Source organism: Phalaenopsis equestris, unplaced genomic scaffold (assembly GCF_001263595.1).
Source record: "Phalaenopsis equestris unplaced genomic scaffold, ASM126359v1 Scaffold205261, whole genome shotgun sequence".
In the NCBI taxonomy this organism is placed as follows: Eukaryota; Viridiplantae; Streptophyta; class Magnoliopsida; order Asparagales; family Orchidaceae; genus Phalaenopsis; species Phalaenopsis equestris.
The window spans coordinates 1-7,503 of record NW_018224767.1 but is presented as its reverse complement, the minus strand read 5'-3'; positions in this window follow the sequence as shown (position 1 = coordinate 7,503).

Sequence of the window (7,503 nt, the reverse complement as noted above, 5' to 3'; positions counted from 1 at the left end):
ATATATATATGTATATATATAGTGATATTATGTAATTTGTATTAGGATAAATAAATGTAGACTTTAAAAACTATTGAAATTTTTTGTTCAAAAAATAGAACTCTAGAATTTTTCAATTTTAATTTGTATGTTTCCATTTTAGAAATTTCAACATTTTATGCTAAGAATTATATCCAAATATTATGATTAAATTAGAAAGCAAATTATTTTCTTAAATATATATCGCACGTCTGGTATATAATAGAATTCCATTAAGACAAGCTTAAGTGAAGTAATGAGCAGACTTCTATCAACCCGATAGTTCGATTTAATATTCCAGATGGGCAGATCAACTTAGCCAATTAGTTCCGCTGATAAATTTGTTCGTCATTAGTTTGACAGGATAGTTCGGCCAATCAATTTGTCAAAATCACTTAGCAAATAATTTTACAAGCTAACTCAACTTCATCAAATCAACCTGCGTCGAGTGGATAATTAAATGGACAAGTGATCAATTTACACGTCTAGCTCCTACAATTATTCAGTAATATATACTTTGTTATGTTTGTATAGCAATTAATGATAGAGCTTTTTATAGTATTTGTGTATAGTTATGAGTCTCCCTTCATTGGTTCAATAATTTGCCACTCATATTACTAACTTCCTTTTATAAATTAATAGAAAAACTTATTTCAAAATTTTGTAGTGCATAGCCTCAAAAGAGCTGGCCATTATTACTGCAAATGTATCTGGAGCCTGGAAAATTGTTGCCAAGTTTTGTGAAGTGCTTTCAAAAGGAGATGTTGAAGGTGAATGATCTATAACCTATTGTATCTCACGCAACACGTACATTGGGCTTCAGTAAAGGTTCATTATGTTATAATCTTGGGTTGCAACGTCCAATTACACTTGTATGGGTTATTAAAGCTGGCCAACAATCATTTTTTTTGTTGAAAAGAACAACTCAATGTCGAGCACTTCAAGCATGGGGAATAGAGAACAATGTGTTATTTTGAACATAGGTAAGTTTATCGCCGAGTAGACAGGATAGCCACCTTCAATTCACATGCATTGGTAGTAACTATATTGATGGATTTTATGACCTAGTTAGTAGAAGAAATTCATAAAAAGAACATTTTAATTTGGAAACTTATGTTTATCACATAGACTGCAACTATGATACAAGAGAATGAAGAAACTTAGGGAGCTTGATAGAATACCTTATTAAAGCAATATTGTTTAAGTATTTTGTAACACCAAAGGTGAACATAAGGAGACAAGAGAAGGAACCTATTGGTCGCTTTTTTATGTTTAAAAGACAAAAATATATAATTGTTTAAAATAATTTGTGATTATATATATATATAATTTTGATTTAGAAAAATAGTATTTTGATTTGAAAAGTAAAATGAGACTAACAAAGTTTCATACATTTTAATAGTTTAAATGACCGAGCACAACACTAACAGTAATACACCATTTCGAGAGATAGATATACTATTTGACAGTGAGCTCAATTATATAAACTAAAGAAATGTATGACATTTGTCTGGTCTGCAAACATTGTGTACGACCAATTGGTTCCTCTATCTAATATAGAAAAATTAGGCAGGGTTTATATTACATGGGTTCTAAAGTTTCCTATAAGAGAAAGCTCTTATAGTTAATTACATCTTGAATGACCGAAGTCACTTAAGAAAACTCTTGATAAAGATCAAAGGCTTTGTCTTCAAGATGTTCAAAGTTTAGGTTTTCAAGATAGTTTATAAGGAATGACAAGTGGGAAAAGCTCAAGTAAGAACATTTATTTTAGAAATCAAAGGAATGAAGAATAGGGTAAGTCACGGGACAGAGTTGAACTTCAGTGACTTCCCATGTTATCCTATTATAGGGCTTTATATTCTTGAAGTGGAATTATTTATGTTCAATCCTGACAATTATTAATTATTGGGCTTATACTTGTATAACATTCAATTATGCAAATGGTCTGAAAGATTGTATAATTTACATTGTATCGGACGACGACCTCGGAATCTTAAGGCAATTTAGAGCTTATGTTGCACAATGTACAAAAGCCTAAAATATAGAGTTAAGGTTTTTGTAGCACCAGCGACTACCTCGAAGTCCTATGGCTTTTTTAATTCTAGGGAATGGTTTAGCTGATATAGACTTATTTTACTGTTGTAGATCATCATCGTCTATCGTGGCTTGCTCTAATGCTCCTCATTGAAGTAGCAGCTTCAAGAATTATGTGTGTTATGAATTATGATCATTTATGCTTTATGTTTTGGTTTTATTTGTCATTGTTGTTCAAATACTTAAGGGGATTTTAATTTAAGTTAAGTGGCGTCGGTCTAGATCTCAAGGTGTCGTCGTCCCGGCACCACTATTTTTTCTTGAGTTTACTTAGCCTAAACAAGTGGTTAAACTCATTTAGATCGGAGAAAGCTCATTAGCAACCACAGGTTACATCATCCGAGGGTTCCTCATAAACTCAAAATGAGTAAGTTAAGAGCGTTCAAAAAGTTAGAAAGGTGTATTATTACTTTTGAAAGTATATTTTTGTTGTTTTGTTTTACAAGTAAAACAAAGCATGCATGAGTAAGAAAACGTTGTAAGGTAAAGTAATACAAGTGCAGTAAATAAATCATGGGGTGTGTACCTGGGGCTCCTGGTACAGCTGCATGGGTTAGTAGCATAAATTTTATATAATAAAGTGCAGGAATTTTAAACACATTGCAAGGAGAATATGACATGAAGAAATCCAAAACAAGTCATTGAAGAAAAATAAGAGCGAGTAAAACAAAGCTCGATGTCACATATGAAAGTCCGAGGCTAAATGTAAGACATTAGTTAAGGTGGGGGCTCAGAGCTAGGCTATGTGATTTTCTATCCAACACCGGTAAGAGCCGCCAACCTAGCAATCCGAGGAAGGGTAACTTCTAACCTCAATCTAAGTGATTAGTCCATTGACCTTTATAAGATTTCATCAAAAAATTCCTTTAGCTTATCATGCAAATAGATATACTTATCATTCAAAAGTAATCATGTTGTAAAAAAAAAAATTAGGTTCACGGTGTTATATATGCTTTGTAAAACACTATAGCCAATAAGCTAATCGCTCTAATCAAGCTGGGAGTATCAGCAACCTATAAGATCTAGGGGCAACTCCTACTGAGGTCTGGTGAATAATATCATCGATTTTACCCATTTTCCTGAAGGATCCTAGGTAGAAGGTATTATCCCAAATCCCACTTTGTATCCCTCGTTTAGCACACATAAGCGATGTCATCACTGTCCTCGCCATCAAGACCTCTGGCTCACACTAGCCTGATGATTCATATGTGAAAAAAACAAATATACCCATTTGCTCACAAGGATTTGGATACCTTATTCAAAATTGAAACCCTTGAGCATTGGGTTTAAATGTAGGATAAGTAGGGTAAGGTATTTTATTAAGATTTAGTAAGTTAACGGGTCTTGAAGCATATCTTGGTGGTTCCTTATAAGATTTTGCGGATGATTGCCTTCAAGGAATTATAATAGGGTCAGATGTCCTTCAAAATGTTTAGAATCCTAAAAAGGGGTTATGTGCATAATCCTAAACCACTTTAGAAGTTTTAAAATCATTTCAAGTTCATCTAAGCTTATTATGTCATTGGATTAATCAATCTTAATTAAGTTAACTTTTAATTATGGTGTGTTAACGTGTGTTCAGTGAACATTGAGGTATAACTTAACCCATGAGTAGGGCTAACTAGTCATTCATTATGATGTTGATGAATTATAAGAGTAAGAACCCTTAGGGCAAACTTGGTTATTAAGGAACCATCCCACTTCTTTTTAATTAATTTTGAGCTTGTAGTGTTTCAATAATGTTCATGATTACTTCTGTTCCTTTTATAAGCCTCATTGAATGATTTTAAATCAACCCTAGTTCACTACTAAGCTCTTAAAGGTTGAAGGGTAAAGTAGTAATTTTGTAAAATTTTTACAATTTTATGTTTTATCTTCATTAGGAGACTAAATTGCACTCAAACATTGATGGGTTTACATCAGTGAGCTACTATCTTCTTAACTCAATTCCCCCACATTATGATCATAAAAAACTTAACCATATTCCAATCCATAACAATTTAAATATTTACAATTTTATATTTTATAGAAAAGAAGTGAATTGGTTCCTACCTTTTAACCCTTTGTGTTTTGATCACTTCAAAGAGTTAATTGTCATAATTCTTACTCATTTACCCCTAATTTAACCTAAATTTTAATTTGGAGTTCAAATCTTCATAATTATCATTTTACCCTTTGATACGCCTATAAAATTATCAATATATATGACAAAAAAGGGGAAATTATATTAATAAACTTAAGAGGTTACAACTCTAAAATATGGGGGCCCTAGAGGTCTCCATGTAACAAAAGGGAGAGAGGAGGGGGAGGGGAGGATGAGACCAAGGCACCATCAGAATTTGAGGATAATCTAGCAAGCCAATTGGTAAGCTTGTTCCCTTCTCTGTAGTTGTAGATAAATGTGAAATGACATTTTTCTTGAAGGAGGTTAATGGCTTTTAACCATTGCATTACATGCCAAGAAGGAGGGGTAACACCTCTAATTATTTGGATGAGGTTTTTGGAATCAGTTTCCACAAGAAGATACTCCCATTTCATGTTAACAGCAATCTTGATAGCCCAAAAGGCAGCAGCTGCTTCCATCTCCAAAGAATCTTGTGCAAGCATAGGGCAGTAGAAAAACAGTTTACATAAACCATTTATGTCTCTGAAGATGCCTCCAAAGCCAGCAGTAGAGTTATTGTAACTACCATATGTGTTAACTTTAATATAGGGGTATGAAGGCTTGAGCCAATAAACTTTAGAAACAGTGAAAGAAGAAGAGGTGTCGTGAGACTGATGTGTGGAGTTCCATAGATCAGGAAAACCCTTAAGTATTACCAATTTGTTTAGGAATGCCTTGCAATTAACTACAATTTGAGCCACTTGAGGGAGAGAGTCTTCATATTTAGCTTTTTTGGCCATCCAGAGAAACCAAGCTACAGTGCAAGGCACAGTGAACAAAGGATAAAAAAGTTCTTTATATTAAAGTTTTTGATTTTTCCACCCATGTGTTAGTTCCTTCCAGACCTGTTGAGCAAATTTGCAATTGAAAAATATTTGCAATTGAAAAATAGATGGGAAAATAGATGGGAAATTGATTCAGTTTTAGAGTGGCATAGATAGCATCTTGAAGGACCTCTCAAACCCTTAAGTTTAAGGATGTCATCCACAGGAAGCAATTTCAGGAAAACTCTCCAAATAAAAAAGGACATAGAAGGGGTAAGAAACTTATTCCAGATATATTTTCCACAAGGAACAGTCACCCAAGTAAACAAATTAGCATAGAAAGCTTTGGACAAGGATTTTGCTTTGCAGTTCTTCAGTACCAATTTATCTTCAGTTTCTCTATTGAACTGAATTTTAGAGATGCACTCAGCAGCAGTAGGAGGGAGCATAGCCTTTAGAGTATCCAGGAACCAAGAGTTGTCAGACCACAGTCAGAAACTAAAAGATCTTTATTAATAATAGTAGGTTTGGGCAACAACAGGTCTTGGGGGCACCAATTGTCCAACCAAAAATGGATTCTGCCATTTCTCATATCCCAAAGGAAAAGATTCTCAGCTTTCTATCTGACTTTCAGCAATTGCACCCAAATTAAGAGTCTCCCAGTTTCCTGTTAACTAAGCTGGGGGGTGAGTGTCTACAATATTTACCCTTCATAAATAAAGCCCATAAAGATTTTTGTTATCTGAATTTAATCTAAAGCTTGCACAGATTCACCTGCTGAAGATGGAGCACTCTTTGCTTTGCCACTCTTTGCTAGTTGGCCCAATGAAGTTGTTGTCTTTGTCCTGACCATAGGAATCTATTGAAGCTTCTCTCCAGGAGTAATTGTGTAGACTTTTTCATAACTGACACTTGTAGTATGTATGAAGGGAAGGATGTTAAAATGCTTTTGAGGAGAGTAACCCTCCCTCCATTAGACAGAAATGAGTTAGTCCAGCAGTTGAGTTGAGCATCAATTTTGGAAAGGACATCATTAAATTGACGAAGTTTAGTTCTGCCCTTAATAATAGGTACTCCCAGATATTTGAAAGGAGGGACTAAAGTTAAAAAGTCAGTTGCTTGTGATATCCATTATTTAACTACAGGGTTAGCTTTTTTACCAAAAAATAATTGGCATTTAGATGAGTTGAAGTGCATACCAGAAGTCAGTTGGAAATGATTAATGCAATGTTGTATAATCTTGACAGCTGGTTTGTTGGCTTTAGAAAAAAGTATAAGATCATTAGCATAGATTAGATGTGTAACAGCCACATTAGACTTATGATGATATCTGGCATAAGATTTAGTCATCAAAGCTTTATCTATAATTCTAGAAAAATAATACATAGTTATAATGAAGATTAAAGGGGATAGGGGTTCTCCCTGTTGGACACCCCTAGAAGCAGTAAAATAACCAGTTGACTGGCCATTTAACAAGATAGAATGAGCATTTTGCTGTAGCCATCTTGAGATAAGATTGCAGAAATCCAGTGGAAACACCTTGCTTTGAGTACATCAATAATGAATTACCATGAGATGGTGTCATAAGCCTTTTTCAGATCCAACTTGTAAATCATATTTCCCCCTCTACAAGGTTGATCAATATCCAAATAGAGTTCTTGAGCCAATATCACATTATCAGGAATAAATCTCCCCTTAACAAATGCAGTTTGATTAGGCCTTATAAGATTAGGGGGATGAGGTTGAAGCCTAGCAACAATAATCTTACTAATGATCTTACAAAAGACATTGGTAAGGCTAATAGGCCTATAATTTTCCCACTTACTGCATATAGAAATTTTTGGTATTAGGACATAAGATGAGGAGCAGAAATAATTAGGAAGAGGGTGACCCAAAAAAAAAGCTTTGGACAACAGCAACCACATCCTTCTTGATGATAGGCCATGCTTTCTTATAGAATGCAGAGGTATACCCATCTGGCCCAGCTACTTTAGCACTATCAATATCTTGTAAAGCTTCCCAGACTTCAGTTTCTGAAGGGGAGTCAGTGAGTTAGAGAGTTGCAGTATAATTTAGATCCTCCTGGAAGACCTGTAGATCTAGAGGATTGATGTCCTGAGAAGGGGCAGTGAGAAGATTCTTAAAGTAACTAACAAAACTGTCAGCAATGCTCCCAAACTCAGTGAGCCATTCACCATTCTTATCTTTGATTCTGTGAACAATATTGCATTTACTTCTGTATTTTATAAAAGCATTATAGTACTTAGTGTTTCTGTCTCCTCCCATGAATCTGCTCACAGCGCCTTCTGCCTTAGATACTGCTCCAACCTTTCAGTTTCCATAAGAACTTTCTCAGCTCCAACCAAGAGGGATGCTTCATCAAATTCACCAGTTTCCAATCCAGCTTCCAATAGTGTCAGTTGTTTCTCAGTGTTGACCTCACTTTTGGTTGAGGTCTAG